The sequence below is a fragment of the Python bivittatus genome, unplaced genomic scaffold, assembly GCF_059951505.1.
Source record: "Python bivittatus isolate LINGU-HERP-01145 unplaced genomic scaffold, Pbiv_v1 ctg000270_np1212, whole genome shotgun sequence".
Classification (NCBI taxonomy): Eukaryota; Metazoa; Chordata; class Lepidosauria; order Squamata; family Pythonidae; genus Python; species Python bivittatus.
The window spans coordinates 2912160-2932279 of NW_028277050.1; positions in this window are offsets into that span (position 1 = coordinate 2912160).

The window sequence follows — 20120 nt, forward strand, 5'->3', positions numbered from 1 at the left end:
TCACTCGAGGAATACACCAGGGAGAGGGTACCTAGATGGTGCTTTCTATCTGAAGCCAAAACTTTCTCTCCTCTTATAATAATATCATATCATATCATATCATATCATATCATATCATATCATATCATATCCATATAATATACATATAACTCCCCAGAAAGGAAGTAGGAATTTCCTTCTTTTAAACACTATTGGGATCATGGGAGTCAATTACCCTGATGGGCTGTTTTATTTCTTAGATATTTACAACCCTACAAGGCATTTCCAGGACTAAATCTTATCCAGAGAGATACATCATGCACAATACTTAATCTTTCCCAACCTGTTATCCTGCAGATGAGTTGAATGGCTACTCCTGTCATCCTCAGCCAGCATGGCCCCTCCCTCCCTCCCTCCCTCCATTTTGGCCAAGAGATAGAGAAAATTCCAGAATCATAGATACTCAAAATTATTATACAATTCTGGACAAAGCTGACTTCTGTATATAGGACTCTGTTGATTTATTCCTTCCTTTTTAACTCCACCTACATATTCAGAATGAACCATGTAAATGTATACTGAATATGCTTTTTTAATCATAATTTTGCAAGCATGTACTTCTTACATTTCAATTATTTGGCTTGTTTTAATGCGATAGTTGCCCCTTTTTCTAAAAGTCTATAACTGGCATTTTGGGAGTGTCTCCTTTATACCAGTTTTTCATTGCAGATGTGCAGTTGCTCAAGTTCTGATATTCTGTTGTTAGTGTTGCAGCTGATTTTCTATGGCCTGTGACCAGCTGCGTTCCTTTACTTCTCCACTCTAAAGTAAGTCACGCTGAATTCTAGCTAAGAGGATATAGAATTCCCTACCCACTCTCAGATAAGCCTTTTCCCTGTTGCATTGCCAGAAAACCAGCTTTCATGGGCTATATAAGTAAAGTAGTAGTTAACTGAAAACTGATAATATTCCCTACATTTCTGAAGTTTGGGAATAAGTGACCATTAAACAGCCAAAAAATACTGTCTATGCAGAAGAGGGTTATATCAGCAGTCTTGGGTGGAATATCAAATTTCCCAGAAATAATAATTTTAGAAAATGGAGAGAGAATAACTGCTAAGGAAAGGCCATTTATACCACCCCATAAATGTAATCCAGTCTAAATGTAGTCAGAAGTGATACTGAGACTTGTTTTGATTTCTAGACAATAATTCCCTGTCTCAGACTTCAATCTACTTAAATTACCTCTTCAGACCTTCATCAGCTCAAATCCAATATTCATTGACCTGAATGCAGACAGGTTGAATTTCTAATTGTACTCTGTACAATATAGCACCTGAACAATGTTGTCTGATCTCAGAAGCTAAGCAATGGTTAATATCCATTCATATATCCTCTTTACTGAAGCAAAACATTGACGCTAACTTTCAAATAAATATTCAGTGTATCTGTTTCCTGTGGCTTATGCATTGATTTTAGAAGGCTTGTCTTCCTTCCTTCCTTCCTTCCTTCCTTCCTTCCTTCCTTCCTTCCTTCCTTCCTTCCTTCCTTCCTTCCTTCCTTCCTTCCTTCCTTCCTTCCTTTTCCCCTGACTCCAAACTGACTCTGAGCAGTTCACAATATAATAAAACTCAGCCCAATACAAAACAAAACAAGATGGGATCTGGTTGCTGGATACAAATACATAGACAAAAACACTTCCAACAAAGGGCTCCATACATCTTCTCCTAAGGCCTGGGAGAACAACCAGGTCCTCAGGGCCTTATGGAACATCAACAGGGTGGGAGCCACTCAGATATCAAGGGAACCTATTCCAGAGGGCAGGCACCACAACAGAGAAGACACAATAACTCTGCCAGGATGTACCATCTGGGCAGAAGTCATGAGAGATGGGCAGTCCTTCAAATAAACTAGCCTGATGCCATGTTGGGCTTTCTAGGTAAAGACCAAAACCTTGAATTGCACCCAGAGGCATACTGGCAGCCAGTGGAACTCACAAAACAGAGATATCACATGGGCACACTGAGGCATGCCTATCACTGCCTGCATTGCTGCATTCTGGACTAGTAGAAGTTTCCAAGCAGTCCCATGTAGAGTATATTGCTGTAGTTGAGCCATGAGGTGACCAGGGTTTGAGTGACTGTCCGAAGAGTCTCCTGAGTGTAATTGGTAGACCAGATGGAGCTGTGCAAAGGCCCTCCTAGCTGCAGGTGCCACGTACTCTTTCAGCAGGAGCTGGGAATCAATCCTACCAAGACTGAGCGGCTGTAGATATTGGGGCTCCCTGGACCTCAGGATTTTCCATCCATGTGGTTGGGTGGAATAGCACTTCCCCATTCAGGAGTGGTGCGCAATCTGGGGGTCCTTTGGACCAACTTGGTTCTTCCTAATCCAGGCCTACCTCTAGGCACTGGGACAGGATCTTGACAGCCCATTTGGCTGGCCTGGGAATGAAAGATATAATTGGGTATCATTGCCATATTGATGATACCAAATCCCAAACCTATCAAGCAACGCAATGTGGAGAAATATTGACATTTCGCCACTGTTATCCCCACAAGGTGATTCTGAATATGGACCCTTATGCGTGTTTGATCAAACTTGCTTTGGGTCTTCCTCCAATGGCACTCCAGGCATCTTTTCTCTCTTTCTTACGGAAGCAAATTGCACTTTTAAAGATTGGACTACATAAATTCCTTCTGCATTCTGATTAAAAGTACTGGAGCCCTGAACTCCCTTTCATCTGATCACTCTGCAGACAACAGAGGAAGTAAATATGAATACTGTTTTTCAAAGGGTAAATAGAGGGCCCTTTGTACTTTGCAATGGAAAATGATGAAGAATAGGGTCTTATGGAATGCATCCATCCATGAATTGCATTTGGCTTCCCTCTCTTTCTGTATTTAGGAAATCTGCATCTCTTTTCTTTGGCTTGTAATTGTTAGATGGATGTGGCATTTATGTTTTGGTTAATTTTTAGCTGTACTTTTAACTGTTTATATTCTATTTTTGTTTTAAGTGTGGTTAGCTGCCTTGAGTGCTCACTAGAGCAGAAAAACAGAGTATTAATCAAACATAAGTACCAATTGCTAGAATGGGCCTGATGACTTTTATTAAGCAGTTCAAAAAGGGCCTAGTTTGCACCATTGGGTGTGCAACCCTCCAGACTGTTTCTTTTCCTGCAATCAAAAATCAGACCTGCAGCCAGAAATTTTATGACGAAAGAGCCTGAGAGTGCACTTGGGGCCATTATAAATCAGTAGGAAAAACCTAAAACCTAAATAGAAGTCTGGCATTTTTGAGTTTACCTTTTAGTGCTTTGAACTGAATTAGGCATAAGTGCCAGGTCTCCAATGTCCCCCAGAGGTCCTAAATTTAGGCTGTCCACTGCCTGCCTCAACTTGCAATGCTTCTGTCTAGTTCAGCTCTATACGACTAAGCTCTTTTTGTACCTACCAATAAAACCACACCATTATTTGAGTAATAATCCTTAATAAATGAGTGTGATACTGTAGGTAGAAAATGTAGACATGGCAACACATCTAAAAGGATTCTGTTCCAAGAGAGACAACGGGAAGGATGATAGAATGAAAGGAGGCCATCACTGATAAATATTCAGTCAGTCTCTCAAAGGCTGCAAATTTTCTCTGGAAACCAGGCCTTCTGCTCATATAGAAAAGCAGTGCTTTATAGTCCCGAAGCATGATCTGAAGTCACACACAAGCAAAACTTTGCAGGCTTTTGAAGATTATATATTTCTTCTGACAGCTTCCAAAACAAAATGAAGGGAGAGGATGAAATAATTTGGAAGAAGGGGAAGGAAGAGATTTAAATGTGGGAAGGAGAGAAGATTGGGCTTCTTATCCTTTCCCATCTTCACTCCCGCCCCCCTCCCCCCCCCCATTTTAAAACTTTGGCCACTTTTTAAATACTTCAAATCATTGGCTTGCTGGCAATAGAACCAACAACCCCCGGGTTCTCAGCAGTCCTGTTCTTGATATGCCAAGAAGCTTTTGCTTTGTCATAAACTGTGTTCAGCATGAACCTTTGTTTTGCCTTGATATCATTTTTAAAGAACATAAAGGACCTCTTCTTTATTGCCTTTCCTTTGTCATGTTATATTTTGCAATTAAGGTTGAGATAAAATGCTGAAGTAGATTGCTGGTAATTAGCCCAAACAGCATGCTTGCACAAGAGGAGAAATTGGAATAAGAGGACGAGGTCATCTCATATATGGAGAAGTGGGACAAAAAGCTATTTGTTTGTTTCATTACTGATAATATTTATATCCCACCTTTTATACAGGAGTTCAAGATGCTTCTTTCTCCTAATTTTTCCCCACAACTGAGAGGGATGAGCCAAGAAATGAGGAGATACATGTCACACCCTAGGTTTTAAAAAGAGGAAAAAGAGAAGATTCTGAACTGGTTGGTTCCATAGCAAACTCTTGTCCACTTCACTTTGCCACTGAGATATCAAGGAAGTACTAGGTGATTTTGCAATAAAAGGTGAGAACTTTACATCAACCTACAGCCTGAATACACCAAGAATAATTTGAAGGATTCCCCCCTTGCTCTATTCTTCTCTTTCCTTCCCCTACTTCTGAGGTTAGGATGTGTTTTGTAACCCTTTGCTGACCTTCAATAGAAGAGAGATTTCTATTTCAACATCTGGCGTTTTGCAATCATCGACCAAGTTTTAAATGAATAATCAGCAAAGAGGCAAATGGGGTGATACTTATTCCTTATGCTTACAGTTTCCTCAAAGGACACGATGGGGTCTAATCTGGACATAAATATGGCATGGTCTTGCCTGATGGGATGGAGTGGTTGTCTCTGAGTGGAATGTAATCCTAGAGGGCAGGAAACCGGGAATCCCCAGTCCATAGGCAGAAGTCCCCCAATGACGCTAATACATCCAAATGGTGTGCTACTGATGGACAATGAGAAGAAGACCATCAGTGTTTCTGTGATCAGAGGACATATAATTCTCCATGGACTGCGATGGTCTATACATATTAATAAACAAATAATGAGTAAAATAGATGAATAAATAAATATTAATGGTCCCCAGTAGAAAACAGAATACATTTCTTCAGGAAGTTGGGTTGGTGAAGGCAAAACTAAGTGAACAGATTCATTGAAGCCAACCCTAACCCCCACCCCATCCCAGAAAGGAATTTAACATGAGATGTACCCTGGAAGAAGGAAGGATGGTGCCTGGAGCTTTGCAAGGAGTGTGAGTTTTTTGTACGCAAAAGGGAAAACAGTATTAAAAAATGGAAAAGGTAACAACAACTCATCTCCTGCTAAAAATCTGTAACCTGGCATTCTATAAGTGATCAAAAAAGTTATTTGTTTGTGCATTTATATTACCCTTTCAAAATATATGCCAGGATGCAAATTTAAGCCTATTTCTGGGAGACAGAGGTTTACATAAAGTAGGCAAGTGTAATCAGGGAAGATATTCTGTATGTGTCCAAGAGAACTTTCTTCAACGATGAGAACAGGATTCAGCCTTGTCCCAAATTTTAAGTCCCTACAAAAACCCTCTATTCTACAGTAAGAGCTAATGGAGGGATTTGGTTACCTATATATTTTGCCCCTTCCAAACCTTTAGCTCTATACAAGGCTATATTTTTCTGATGTGATATAAGCTGGAATTCAACTTTGCCTTCCCTTTAGCATTCATCCCAAATGTTGGAAAAGGGATAAAGTCTTGACTGTTTTGTGGGCAATGGAATATAATTTGCATATGTTCTTAAGCACTTTCACATGTAGATGCTACAGCAAGTTGATTTGCAAGTCATTATTAAAAGCAAGTTGGAGATTGGACACATAAACGCTGCTTCTCCTAACCTCAGGCTGCTAAGTTCCATACTACTCTGATCCACATTTCTCTCTGCAAACAAAGGGAGTGAGCAATTCTAAACTCATATGTGACTGGAAATATTTTCACTTCTTCCTGCTAACATTTCGTGTATCTTGAGTGTCAAAATATTGCATATACATTCCACACGGGGGGGATGCAACCAACAGTATGCTGGCTTGCAAGATAGTTTTCCAATGGCTTGCACAGTATAGCATGAGCATCCTTGGGATAAAATTGGTCTTTGCTTGCATTTGTGGCCTACTGGCAAAACATGTGTGTGAAAAAACTTGATCAGTTCTGTCCCTGTCATTAGCAAGAAATGCTGCTTGTGGCACAGTTGTAACTAAGGCTGGCAACTAACCTGCGCCTTCTCTCTATTTTACTGAGCCAAAGATCTTAGAATGAATAAGGTGGTGATTGTTCAGTGAATATTTGTTTAGAAAAAGGTCAGCTTGTTTTGAATAAATGCATTCGTGAGTATGCACAGAACAGGAATGAATCCAAAAGAACGATTGGTTTGAGTATTTATGGTGAAAGATTGAGAGAATTCGCGAAGGTGGAGTTGAACCTGTTGTAGCTATAAAAACACAGGAATGACACCAAGAGCATAGTAGGATTTTTATTTTTGGTATTTCCTTCAGTGCCCACTCTGAACCTCCAAATTCTTCCCCTCAGCCCTGTAGGCTGCACGGCATCTTTGTCCTTGGGTTGGCCTGGCGACAGCAGCATCAGAAGGAATGAGATTTTTCTGTCAGCCTCTCTGCTTTTTGCCTGCTCGAGTTTTGCTCAAATCTATCCTGCTTCTTTTGTATCTGTTCTGAGTCACTACCAGATGATGACTTCATGCATTCTGCTTGTTTCAGCAAAACAATCCAGTTGGTGCTCTGACTTTGCTGCTCTTCCTCTTGAACATATCAACACCTTGTAGCAAAGACATTCGCCAATCAATTCTGGGCCCCCATAGATGGCATTGTTGAATCGAAGGAACATGGAGCATACCAATCCTGCAGGAATGAATTAGCTGGGCAGATGTTATGGGAGGCAGGTAGTCCCTCAACTAACCAGGCCCTATGTCATGTACAGTTTTATAGGTAACAACCAGCACCTCGAATTATACCTGAAAGTGAACTGGCAACCAGTGCAGCTCACAGAGCAGAGGTGTTACATGGGCTTACCGAGGTATGCCCATCACTGCCTGTGCTGCCATATTCTGGACCAGTTGAAACTTCCCGGTGGTCTTCAAGGGCAGCCCCATGTAGAGTATGTTGCAGTAGTCAAGCTGTGAGGTGACCAGGACGTGAGTGACTATCTGAAGAGCTTACCCAATCTAGTAAAGGGTGCAACTGGCGCACAGATGGAGTTGTGCAAAGGCCTACCTGGCCACAACTGATACCTGCTAAGAACAAAACCACTTTCCAAACTGAAAAATACCTGTCAATGAGTTTGATGCAATTCCTAGGAAGGGCCTATTGTAGAGCAAGATTTGAGTTGTTGGATTCCATGGCCAAATATGAGCACTTCCATCACTTGCCATATCATGAGAGGACATGTGTATGCAGTGCTCCAGCCATTGAAGATATTGCTCATGTTTTCTTTGACTATCAACTCTATGCCCCTTTTAGGCTTAGATATTTAACATCCCTACTTGAAAGAACAGCCCACTGGGACCTGAATCTCAGATTGTCCTATTTCCTCCTGGGCTCTAACATATACATTGTGAGCAGAACTGCCAAGCTGATAGACAAGGCAGTTCAGCTAAGAACCTGTTATCTTGAACAGATCAGGGTATCATATAAAGGCAATGTATATATCTGAACGTTGATTCTTTGTATTTAGCACATATATATTTTATTAGTGTATTTTCTTTTACCTATTTTATCCTCAAAAGGGACCTTGTATTTTACCATTATTTTATTTTCTTTGATATGGTTGCCAGATTAATCAATTAATAAACTACTACTACTACTACTACTACTACTACTACTACTACTACCCTGTTTAAGATCAAAGATGGAATATCCCTAGATCTGGGAGACCCAAACACCCTCAGCCACTCAGACTTGGTAGGATTGAATTGGAGATGGTTCCTCCCCATCCAACCTGCCCAGCCTCCTGGCACTGGGACAGAAACTTGACAGCCTCACTTGGCTGGCCTGGGGTCGAAAGTTATAATTGGGTATCATCAGCACTCTGATGACACCAAACCCCAAAGCAGCTGATGACCTCACCCGGCAATTTCATGTAGATGTTGAAAAGGCAGAGAGAGAGAGTAGAACCCTGCTGCACCCCATACAGGAAGGGCCTAGGGAGTGATCTCTCCCCCGCAATACTGACTGGAACTGGCCCTGGAGAAAGGAAGAAAACCATCGTAAAAAGTGCCCCCGATCCCCAACCCATGGAGCCAGCTCAGAAGGATACTCCATGATTCTAGCAAAATGCCAATGATTTTATAATGCTAATGCTATTGATCTGCTGTGACTTTTGAACTCTGAATATACTTCAGTATTATCTAAGACATTCTATGACAGCTACCTGGATGGATAGATGGTTATTTTCCTATCCTGATGGCCTTGATTAATGCTATGGTGGAATTTATGTGATTGTTTACTTGGAATTGTGTGGCTTTGCTGAGTTTGGTAATTTTAGAGATAACTCAATCTGCTAAGCATTTAGATTAACAAATTTATATTGAGAAGCCAGTAGTACTTCATAGATTCAGGCATCTGAACACACACTGAATAGCATCTATACATTTTCTCTAGCAGTGCAAAGTTCTTATAATACCCACACCAAAAACAGCCTTTTTGCATTCACATTCCCTCAAAATAGAAATGTACTTTAGCATCCTAATCTGTCCTTCCTTCCTTCCTTCCTTCCTTCCTTCCTTCCTTCCTTCCTTCCTTCCTTCCTTCCTTCCTTCCTTCCTTCCTTCCTTCCTTCCTTCCTTCCTTCCTTCCTTCCCTCTCTCTCTCTCTCTCTCTCTTTCTCTTTCTCTTTCTCTTTCTCTTTCTCTTTCTCTCTCCTGTGTGAGAGGAAAACCTATTACTCACGCTGCAGGATACAGCACTTAAATGCCAGGAGTTGCTGAAGGGGTCTGGTTAACATCAGCCCATTTTTCATTTCCTTTCAGTTGGGACAGTGTGGTACTCTGAAATCCCCAGAGTCTGGCAGCATGAATGCAAGTATTGAAGTTTCAAGGAAGAGACAATTAGCCCCAAGAACGTGACAGAGATATGCACTTGTTAAAGTCTGATTCTGTTTAAAATGGCTGATAGCAAAGTTCATTAACTCCATTAATTATTCCCTCTATAAGAAAATAATATCGTTTTTTATTTCTAGAAAAGATGATTAGGCAAAAGAAGTGGCATTACCTAGAACTGTTCACTTTCTTATACATCTGTTATAAGCATTACAAATTTCATTTTCTATACATAACCAGATTCTGAGATTTAACTTAACATGAGGTATGTCCTCAAATAGAACTGAAGATTTAGGTTATCAATTCATTCAAACTCCAGCTTGCATCTGGGGGAGTCACACTTGATCTAGCTAAACAAGCAGCAATGAGGAGAAGAAAAAAGAAAATAATTTAATTTGTTAACTTTAAGTACAGAGAATTTGGTGTAGTGATTAAGGTCCTGGACTGGAAATTAGGAGCCTGTGAGTTGCAGTCCCCCCTTAGACACTGAAACCAGGCGAGTGACTTTGGGCCAGCTACTGTCTCTTAGCCCAACATACCTTACAGGGTGGTTGTGGGGAAAATAGGAGGAGGGAGCATTATGTACACTGCCCTGCACTGAAAAAAAAAGGCAGGATATAAACCTAATTAACACATGAAGGAGAAGGAGAAGAATCACAGCTCCAATTCCATAAACCAACAAAATGGAAAGAAGTATAAAAAACTGTTCATAAGGGGAAAATGTAAATCAACATTGAAATATTTCCTTTATTAACCCAGTGTAGAATACTCCATTTCAGGATGTTGCCCTGATTGGACCAGCTTGGTAACCTGATTCAAAGGGGTGCCTTGATTTAAAAATGGGGTCACTATGCCTTAAGTAAAAAAAAACAAACCAAAAGTGGGTTGGACTTGAAGCAGCATTTGCTTTACTTTGCCAAAAATAGAAACCTTTGCGCATGTGCAGAAAGTCCTCTTAGTCTGTGCATGCGCCCTACTTAAGATCCAAATTGAAGAGTAGCAGTGTTTCAGTCTGGGGTGCCACTCTGAAACGGTATTTTATCCAAAGCTTAATGGAAATAACACACCCCTTCAGAGATCAGCATAGCCTTAACCTTTATTAATGTACTGAAGATTATAAAGCATCTTATAATCTTTTTTCCCTTTTTTTCTGGATTTTGAGGGGAACTTGGACGTTGTTTGATTAAAACTATATTAAGCTTTCCGAAAGATCTTGCATTACAGTATTCAAACATCTCCACAAAGCACCAATTTTCAAGAGTTCTGATTAAAGAAAGCTACAGGAACTGTTTATACTGTAACGTCCTTGTATCATAGCCGAAATGAAAATAAAGCTTAGTCAATGCAAATTGGAAGAATCCAATTGCTCAAAGACTGACCTCCAGCGATATCTTTGTTAAATTTGAAGAGGCAGTATGGTATTTTGGAAAACGGACAAAATTTATTGTCTTGAAAAGTATCCCAAGCAAATGTCCTCATGTTGCTTTTTTTCTTCTCTTCCATTCTACTTAATTTACCCCCCCCCACCCCCCGTCCAGAAAAGTGGCTGAAAAGTGTATCAGTTAAAAAAAATCCTTTTGTAGAATTTCAATAAGCAGTAGTAAATTTTTATGATAATAGAAGGATAGCTAAACTTCATACGAAACAGGCTTACTGGAGTTCCCCAAGGAAGACCCAATACTGAGTTAAGGCATGTATTCTGGAGTTTCTCTCTATTTTCAACCATCTTAGCACTATCCCCACAATTCCCATAAAACATCACAGGTTGCCTTGCCTAGAAAGATTTTCACCACAAAAAAATACCACTGGCCCTCAGTTTGAATGAAAGATAGAAAGAAAGATACCTCCGGTTATTTTCTTTACCTTGACCTCCACACACTTCAGGTGGGCTAACCAGATCAAATTCTCAGAAAAGCACTTACATATTGAAAAAACCATAGCTGTTCTAATGAATTATTTTGCAAGACATTGCAAGAATCCTTGGGGTCTTGATTTTGACATAATTAATTTTCAATTGCTCTGTTTTACAGGAGAGACTATCCAAATGATATTTCAAATCCTGTCTGCTTAATGAAAACAGAGCTTTAAAGTTAAAGGTCTTTTATCTTTGTTTAACCATTGCAATTCCAAGAGATTTTTTTTTTTTCCTTTTCAGCAGCTGTTTATGTTGGGATCTACATTGAACTAGTTTAATAATAGCTTCGTAAATTTTTCTTTCATGGAGTTCATAGCTTCTTACATTCAATGTAAAATCATTCACTGTTTACCTCAATTTCTTGAGTTTTAAGTAGAATTTTTTTTTAAATTGAAATTATTTGATGAACATAGTCAATTGATAAAGACCTCCTAGGCACTGTTAATCAACTAAATCATTACCGAAATCACCTATTAGAACAGAACTTTCTTAGATCCTCAGTTGATCTCCTTCAGCAATATTGTTTTTTGCAACAGCCAAATAGGCCACATATAAATTTGCAATTCGCTCTATGAAAGATGATTGATTTCAGTTTGATTTAAAAATAGCTATTGTTAATTATTAGTTATTCCTTACATTTTTAAAAATTTGTTACGGAGGGTGTTTGTTCTGGGGTTATTTATTGTGGATATTTTTAGTTTCTTTCATGTATGGTTTTTACTGTTGTACACTGCCAGGAGTTTGGAAGGTTTTGATGGCATCCAAATGGAATGATTATGACAGACAGACAGGTAAAACCAAGCACTGCTGAAATTCTTTTGCACTGTAAAGTAACATCTTCTTATTAACTGAAATAAAAGTTGGAAAATGCTCTTCTGTGTCTATGCTAATGGGTTCTGATCATTGAAAGAGATAAGTTGCAATAAATCCATGGATTATTGGAAGATCTCCCTTAGATGCCTAGTTATAAAATAATATATATTATATTTCTCTAGCTGTGCCATCTGTTTTGTGGGAGACCAACCACCTTATCAGATGTTGCTGAGTGCACAGATATGTTCATTAAAGGCCTGGAAAGATGTTATAAAAGGACTAATGTGCTTTGTGAATAAAAGTAATCTTATGATGCTGGGAGTGTGAGATTTGAGCTAAGAACAGCAGAGATAATCTGTGGCTTAGTACAGCTTTTTTAAAGGGCGAGGGGGTTTATCATCTAGAAAAAGAGCCTGGGACATCTGACACATTGGCAGGAAAGAAGACTAAGTATGGGAATAAAGAGAAATGTTGGCTTCCTCAGCTCAGAATGATTCTTGAAATCAAACTACTCTCAGGGGCCTCGTCATAATATTTTGAACAGGTGGTGAGATCATGGGACTGAACCTCTTGGGCAAGTACTGTGCAGCAGAAGGGCTAACTTCCGGTCGGGCAGGAAGGGGAAGTTATGGACCCCGTTGCCTGAAGAATTTCCACTGGTGGGGTCTAGGAGGAGAGCCTTTTCTGCTGTCGCCCCAGCCCTATGGAATATCTTGCCCCACGAGGTGAGGTTGGCCCCCACTCTTCTGGTCTTCCGGAAGAGCATCAAGACCTGGCTCTGCAAACTAGCTTGGGGATCCCATGGGGGTTCACAGCACTGGGGGTGGCTGGTGGCTTGAGGACGCTCTCTCCGTCTTTCAACTTTGTATATTTTCGTAAAGATTTTTATAGCTTTCTTTTTTACTTGTAAGCCACCTAGAGTCACTTATACAGTGAGATGGGCGGCGTATAAATTTGATTAATAAAATAAAAATAAAAATAACTGGAATGATCATGGATAGGCACAGCAAGAGTGGATCTCAGTCAAATTGGTTTAAAAAGTATTGTTTGGAGCTTTGTTCATGGAAATGGTATGAGCAAGTGGCTGCTTTGATCAAAAGGCAGAAAATAAAAATACAACATAAGATGCTTGTGGTAAGTTGTGCTAGATTCAGAGTATGGGTTGTGATCTGGATTGGAAGACACTGGGATCACTGCAGCCAAGAGGAATGGCATCAAAAGCATCAAGTTGGGCTTTCGGAGATGAAAGCCACCCCTATCTCCCTCCATATGCAAACATCCAGCCTGTTCTTTCTCTCTGTAGAGACATGGAAGCCTCCTTTGGATGGATGGCTAGTTGAGGAGGCTGGTGTCCTCTGGGGCTATGCCTCTGTATGGAGTTACTATATTCTGGAAAGTGGCCTGGTTCCACTACATCTAGATCAGCTAGAGAAACACAGCCCGAAAGGGACATTTTAAGCACACAAGTTGAATCATCCCAGAGAGAATGTGACTCTGTTTTCCCAAATCACACCAAATCCAGAAATGAGACATAACATGATGCCTACAGACCAACCAAAGATGGGATAGTTGACAATCAGGCTGTCTCTGTGCAGCCTTATTCTGCATTACCCCATGCTGGCTGGGGAATTCTGGGAGTTGAGGTTCACACATCTCCAAGTTGCCAAGGTTGAGAAACCCTGTTCTAGAGGCTTCAAAATTGTCAAACTGTCCTTGTGCTATTTCACAGATTCATAGAATCATAGAGTTGGAAGGGACCTTGGAAGGGGCCTTGGAGGTCCTAGTCCAACCCCTTGCCTAATGCAGGAATCCTCATACCATTCTGGACAAGTGGCTGCCTATTTCCAATTACCCAGATCTTGATATGTAACTTCTTAGCAGGAGTGTTCACAGGGTGTGATTAAAAAAAAAAAAAAATCAAGATGGCCACCACAACAGTGCGATGGAAGCTCCACTTATTTTTCTCTTTTGCGGCAAGCCTTCCAATGCACGACTGTGGCTGCCATCTTGATTTTTTTTTTTAACCACATCATGCCCTGCACACACTCTTGCTTCTTAGCAATAATTTAACTACTCATTTGAGTAATTCCATTATTTGTTTTCCCCCAGAAAAAGACTACATGTGTGTATCACATTGAAAAACATTAGGAATTTTATAGCAGCTTTCTTTTATCACTTGTGACTCTCAACAGCTTCAAAGAATAGTTTATTAGTCAGTCAAGTAGCACAATTAATTTTGTCCTAATACCTTTATATGTACCAATGGGATAACAGTCATTTTATTTTTCTCGGTAGATTAAAAAAAATATGCAAGGGTGTCTGTCTACTGACCTGCCCTTCCTGAAGGGCTGTACTAGAGGGATTACTATTTTCTGGATGATGATAAGGAAGAGAAGGAGCTGCAATCATTCATTAGAATGAAGTTCCTCTTTCCCACCAAGGGCATAAAATATATTGCTCCTTCATGGGACCCGCATAGAAAATATCACTGCTTTGCAAAACCACCAGTGACAACTTTACTACTTCTCAATCTTATCTGTTTGCATCTCTAGCAATCCACAAACTATATATTGAGAAAAGAATCAAGACTGTGAACTTTCCTTGTCTAGGAGTATGGGGTCAGATATGAATATGGGTATAAAAGCGGGCAACAGCCAGCTGTTCCCCACCATACCTCCCATCTTGTGGTGGACATTTTAGTAATAGTAAGAAGAAGAGGCAGGATAACAACAGCAGCCTCAATATTTATAGGAGAAAGATGCTGACGTTGCCTATCAACCAGAGTTGTTGAGAATCAAGTGGCATACAAGATGATGATGATGATGATGACGACGACCTTGGCATCACCAATGGCATCTGATCCTCAAGCCATGTACTATAGAAATTACAACAGCAGCAGCAGTAGCTATTAAATTTTGATAGTAATATTTGTGGATATCTGGGATGGGTGACTCTGTAGCTCCGTGGAGGACTCCTGGCTTCATTGTGGTTTTCTTTGACAGCTGCTAAAAGGGAAACTCCTGCAAATGTGCACAAAATTATGTTTGAAGTATTACACATAATTTAGCAGTGATTCTACCCATTCACCCATTTTCCAACCAGGCTATTATGGGATAAAAAGTTAGCATTGTATGATCTTGAGGGTCATTTCCTTCTTGCCCTATGATGAGACAAAATGTTCCGCCCCCTAAATCTTTAGGCTTTAAAAGCATTTTGACTTTGTGTGTCTCAGTGAATAGCCGAAGTAGAAAAGGAAAGTTCACTAAATGGTATGCTGGACCAAAGGTTAATCTGCAAAGTTGATAAGTGTCGGGCAATAGTGAATACCATTGTTGGCTTCTTGATTATTCCCTTGCAAGAATAAAACCAAGTTCAGAAAACACCAAGAAGCCAACACTCCAACCCTGCGCTACTTATATTCTGCACTATTGCAAGTAACGATACCACTTGGGAAATGTTTGTTTATAAACCAGCATCATCAGATGAATCTCCATGGTCAGCATTACTGTGAATGACTTTCATGTAAATATGACTCCATATTCCAATATCACTTCCAACTCTGCAACTAATGTCAGAACCACTATTGCTATTTAGATGAGATTAGATGGGAGAAACAGATTAGTGCATCCTGTGCATGATATGAATATTCCTATATCTGTTCATCACCTCTCAACACTGAGCTTAAGATGAACATGAAAAGCCCTCTGTAGGAATCCTCTCCAGAATTTACAGTAGGAGGTGAGGAATCAACTCTCTGAGGCCAGGAATACAGTTTCCTATCGATAATTCCAGTAGGTTTATTGCCAAAGGGGTCATGACTCACAAAAGCCATGGTTTCATTCTCTAGCTAGACTTCTCATGTGGTGACTTCTTAATTGCCTCTCCCTAGCTAGTGCATGCTAGTACACACATGCTGTACACATGTATAAATAATTGCAATCGGGACATGAACAAGGATAAGTAAAACACACACATGCACGCACGCACAATTGCACTCATTCAAAGAAGTCATTGTCACCAGCCTTTAGGGGGCAGACAAGGATTGCCTACCAGAGGACAAGCACAGCTTGACAATGCCACCAGGTCAGTAACCTTAGCTAGTGACTGGATGAATATGCTGATTTGCCAAGGCAGCCCAAATACTTTCATAGCAGTGACAACATCAGCAAAAGAGAAGATGTTGGCTTGTTGCCAGGTTGATTGAGGTCCAGATAGTAAAAAGAAAAAGTCAGTGATGCCATTACTCAAGTAGATAGGCTGTGTCCTTAGAGTCTTCTAGGGAGAAATTTGCTTGTAGGAAGAGGAAATAAAGCAGAATATGGTAAGCACATGGGAATGTAAGGGTAGGAAGACTCCCTGGGTGAAGGGAATCTCTCTCTCTTCAGGATTTCATAAACCATAGTCAAAGCTATGGTTTTTCCAGTAGTAATGTATGGCTGTGAGAGCTGGACCATAAAGAAGGCTGAGCGCCGAAGAATTGATGCCTTTGAACTGTGGTGCTGGAGAAGACTCTTAAGAGTCCCCTGGACTGCTAGGAGGTCAAACCAGTCAATCTTAAAGGAAATCAACCCTGATTGATCATTGGAAGGATTGATAATGAAGCTCACGCTCAGATACTTTGGTCACCTAATACAAAGAGAGGACTCTTTGGAAAAGACCCTGATGCTGGGAAAGATTGAAGGCAAAAGGAGAAGAGGATGGCAGAGGATGAGATGGTTAGATAGCATCACTGAAGCAATGAGCATGAAACTGAGCAAACTCAGGGAGGCAGTGAAGGACAGGAAGGCCTGGCGCAATATGGTTCATGGGGTCACGAAGAGTCGGACACGACTTAATGACTGAACAACAACAAAAGTGAAGAACAGAAGGCAGAGGAGAAGAACCCTACAAATGCTACGCTCTCCCTTCTCATCAGGATCCTCATGCTCTACTGAAGCCCCACCGTCATTGCTTGAAATAATATGTTGTGCTTGCCTACAAGTAAATTGGAGAGTAGGCAAGGCAGCACAACTAAAAGATTTGAACAATATATTTTGCAGATCAGTTTGTTCATCTTTGCCAACAAAAGGATGGAAAACCTAAAAATTCTGTAATGCAGGATTGACTCATCTGTAACAGTATATAGATGTTGAACTCTTCTGAAGATGCACCAGCAGTCTTAAAGTATATTTTTTAGGCTGGTTCGTACTCTTATAATTAAGACATAAGGGAAGGAGCCAATGATTCTACGGCTAATTAATTCTTAGCAGTTTATAGATTTAAACAGATGCATGCAGATAATGCTGAGTTTGTTTTCAATTCTTAGGTACCTATTGACTTTTTCTACCTGGATTCGTTCATGCCCTCTATTTATGTCCTGCTTTTCTACTTAGAGGATTCTCACTGTATTGGTTCAGTTGTCTGTATTAATGAAAGTAGGTAATTGTTTTTTCTTTCCACACATTCTACTGTATAAAAAAAGATTCAGGATATTATCGAGCAGTAAGGCTTACTTAGGTTCAGAATTGTCTCAGAAGATCCAAAGGTGTGGGGGGGGGGGGACTCAGTAGCACTGGCATAAATAGTCTTTCCAAGGACTTCTGCAATTCAGGTGGACCTTTCGTTTTGGCTGCAATTGCACACCTCTTGGATCTTTGAAAGATCATGGGTAGGCAACCTTTTCATGGAGACCTCTATATGTATAAGAGCGAGGAACATGTAAGCTAGTTTTGCTGTTCAGGATGTTGAAAGCTCTCTGGAGACAGGATGAGAAAGTTAGAGGGGAAACCTGGGCAGGGGGCACGGCTGGTAATGCCTGCTCAAGTATCTTGACTAGGTGAAACCAAGTCTGCTATCTTAACACTAGGAATTATTTCTTCAAACTGTTGAAAGGGGTTTTTGGTATCATTTTTTCAGCTGGAAATCGATTTTTGGGTTTTTGCTTTGTTACCCTTGGAAAGTATAATCACCTTTGCCAAACTGATGCTAGTTCCTCCATAGTCAGAATGTTTTGTGTCTGTCCTACATCCCACCATGTCAATTACTAATATTCTGCTTTTGCTTTTTAGGGAAGCAGTTGTTAGATTCCACTACAATCCAAATAGCACATTCCCATTACAGCCCCATTTGGCTCCATGGCAACATCTGTCTTGTGCTGAATCCTGTATCTCTTTGTGTTTTCAGAACTAGACTCATTTATCATTAAAGACAGAAGGTTGGAACATAGTAGCTTCTGCTGTTGTTTTAGGTCCCAGTTTAAGCAGGGAGAGTTCAAAACCTGATTGAGATCCAAAACTATCCAAGAAATGTGGTTAACATACCCAGATGAAGCAGTTCTGCACTGTGAACTCTGTGGTTATTGTAGGGTGTGAAGGCTGCCTAGAATAAAAGACACACCATAATTCTACTTCCAGCCACTAAATGAAGGCAGGATTTTCTCACAGTAAAGACCCATTTAGAAGTAACATTTATCCTAGGGATAATTTTTTAAAAAATTCTTCCTCCAGAAGAATATAAATAGAAAATATAAGTAGGAGCCAGCAAATATTAACATATTATTCACAAATCCCTCCTGGTAAATCAGTATGGATTTTCATTCTAATTTAATGTTTCCCAAATGCAATCTTTTGTACAGCAAAAAATGACTAAAAATCAGCTTAGCAGTCCAACCCCATGCATTTTTATAAAAAGGCAGATCCAATTCAATTTAAAGGGACTTAGTCCCATGAATATATGCCGAAGGACTTCATCTGTTGATCTGCTACTTGTTTCTATACCAAACATAGGGTGCAGAAATATTCCAGTCATAATTTCAATACTAAAATAGCCATTCACATAATACAAGTTGCATGTTGTTAAAAACAGTCATTAGTATTGTAGCTAATGTTTTACAGCAGTCCTGAAGGTCAAAGGACACAAGGACACCTTTTTCTCTTTCTGCATACAAAAAGTCACAGTCCAGGACTAACATACTAAGCTGGACTTACACAACCTGATGCACAAAACAGACCCACATACATTTGTACTCTGGGCTACAGAGACTGAATGAGTGTAAATCCTTGAAAAATATGTGGAAGCCCTGGGCAAAAGAAAGGTAATAAAATCACTCTGGTTGTATGAACAGTGTAAAATATAAGCCCACAATGATCAAAGTAATACAACAATTGTAATAATGACACAAACAGAATTCTCTCTCTGTGTGTGTATGCTCTAAACAGAACATAGTGAATTTCAAAATATAAATAAATAATTTTGTGTTAAAATGTTAAGAAGTTCATGTAATGATTTCCCCAGCATTACGCTTAAATCCTTTCAGAAAGATCATCCATTTCAGATTGTCCTTATTCGTGGGAAATACATGAAAAATAGCAAAACAACTTTTGTATTGTCTACATATGATGGATGACAATAGTCAATGTTTTCCATGTGTATTGGAAGCATTAAAAAGAATGCCAAGTTCTATTACTAAAAGTGGTGGGTATTAATTCTATAGCCCACTATGTTGCTATGATCGAAATTATTTTTGTATCAATGTCCATGCCATGCGATAATGCCCGTTAAGAGCTGTTGATAGCCATAACTGTTTCCGTGACTCATAAATGTGTGTATGATGAATTGAAGTAACTTATCTTTCTTTTCCACCACCCTCTATTAATCAAGAAGAGGGAGCAAATTTGGTCCGAGCACAGAGTAGGAAGGCAATCGGTGCTGGAGTTGAGATGAAAAAGAAGGCAGAAGGCTTTGTTTCTCTAGGAAATCCTGTGGCACTAGGGATTCCTCTAGAAATTGGATGGGAACAGGAATCTATTGGAATGCTAATGCTGTGAACTTCCTTCAGCATGTGTACACACGTAAATAAATCTTCTGTCCCAGAAATCTCATCAGTCTCCAGTGATCTTTCAATGGAAATTGTACCCTGGAGAAGCATTAGTACCTCAGAATTTCAGAAGGTGGGCATACACACACACGTGCGCACACACACACACACACAGTATGTTGAAGAAGAGATTTGCTTGAGTAGGACTCAAGTGGCAGAACATTCCTACAGTTGCTGCTGAGGGTTCAGTTTAATGATTTACTTAAATAACATCTATTCTGTGTCTTCTGCAACGTCACCATTCGTGTGAGTTGGTTCATTTCACTGTACAATGTAACTGCACAAATCCCTGTGTTTAGCCCTGGAGGGGCACTCTCATAATTCCAAAGAACCCTCAACAGGACAGAATAATTCTACTACCGGCACTGGATGACTAATAATTAGTATGGGTTCTTATTGTCTTATTGTATATATGATGGATATATGTACACAGATTAATTTCTAGGGGCTAGGAAATCCATTTTTGTACCTCTGATATTGTTTGCTGT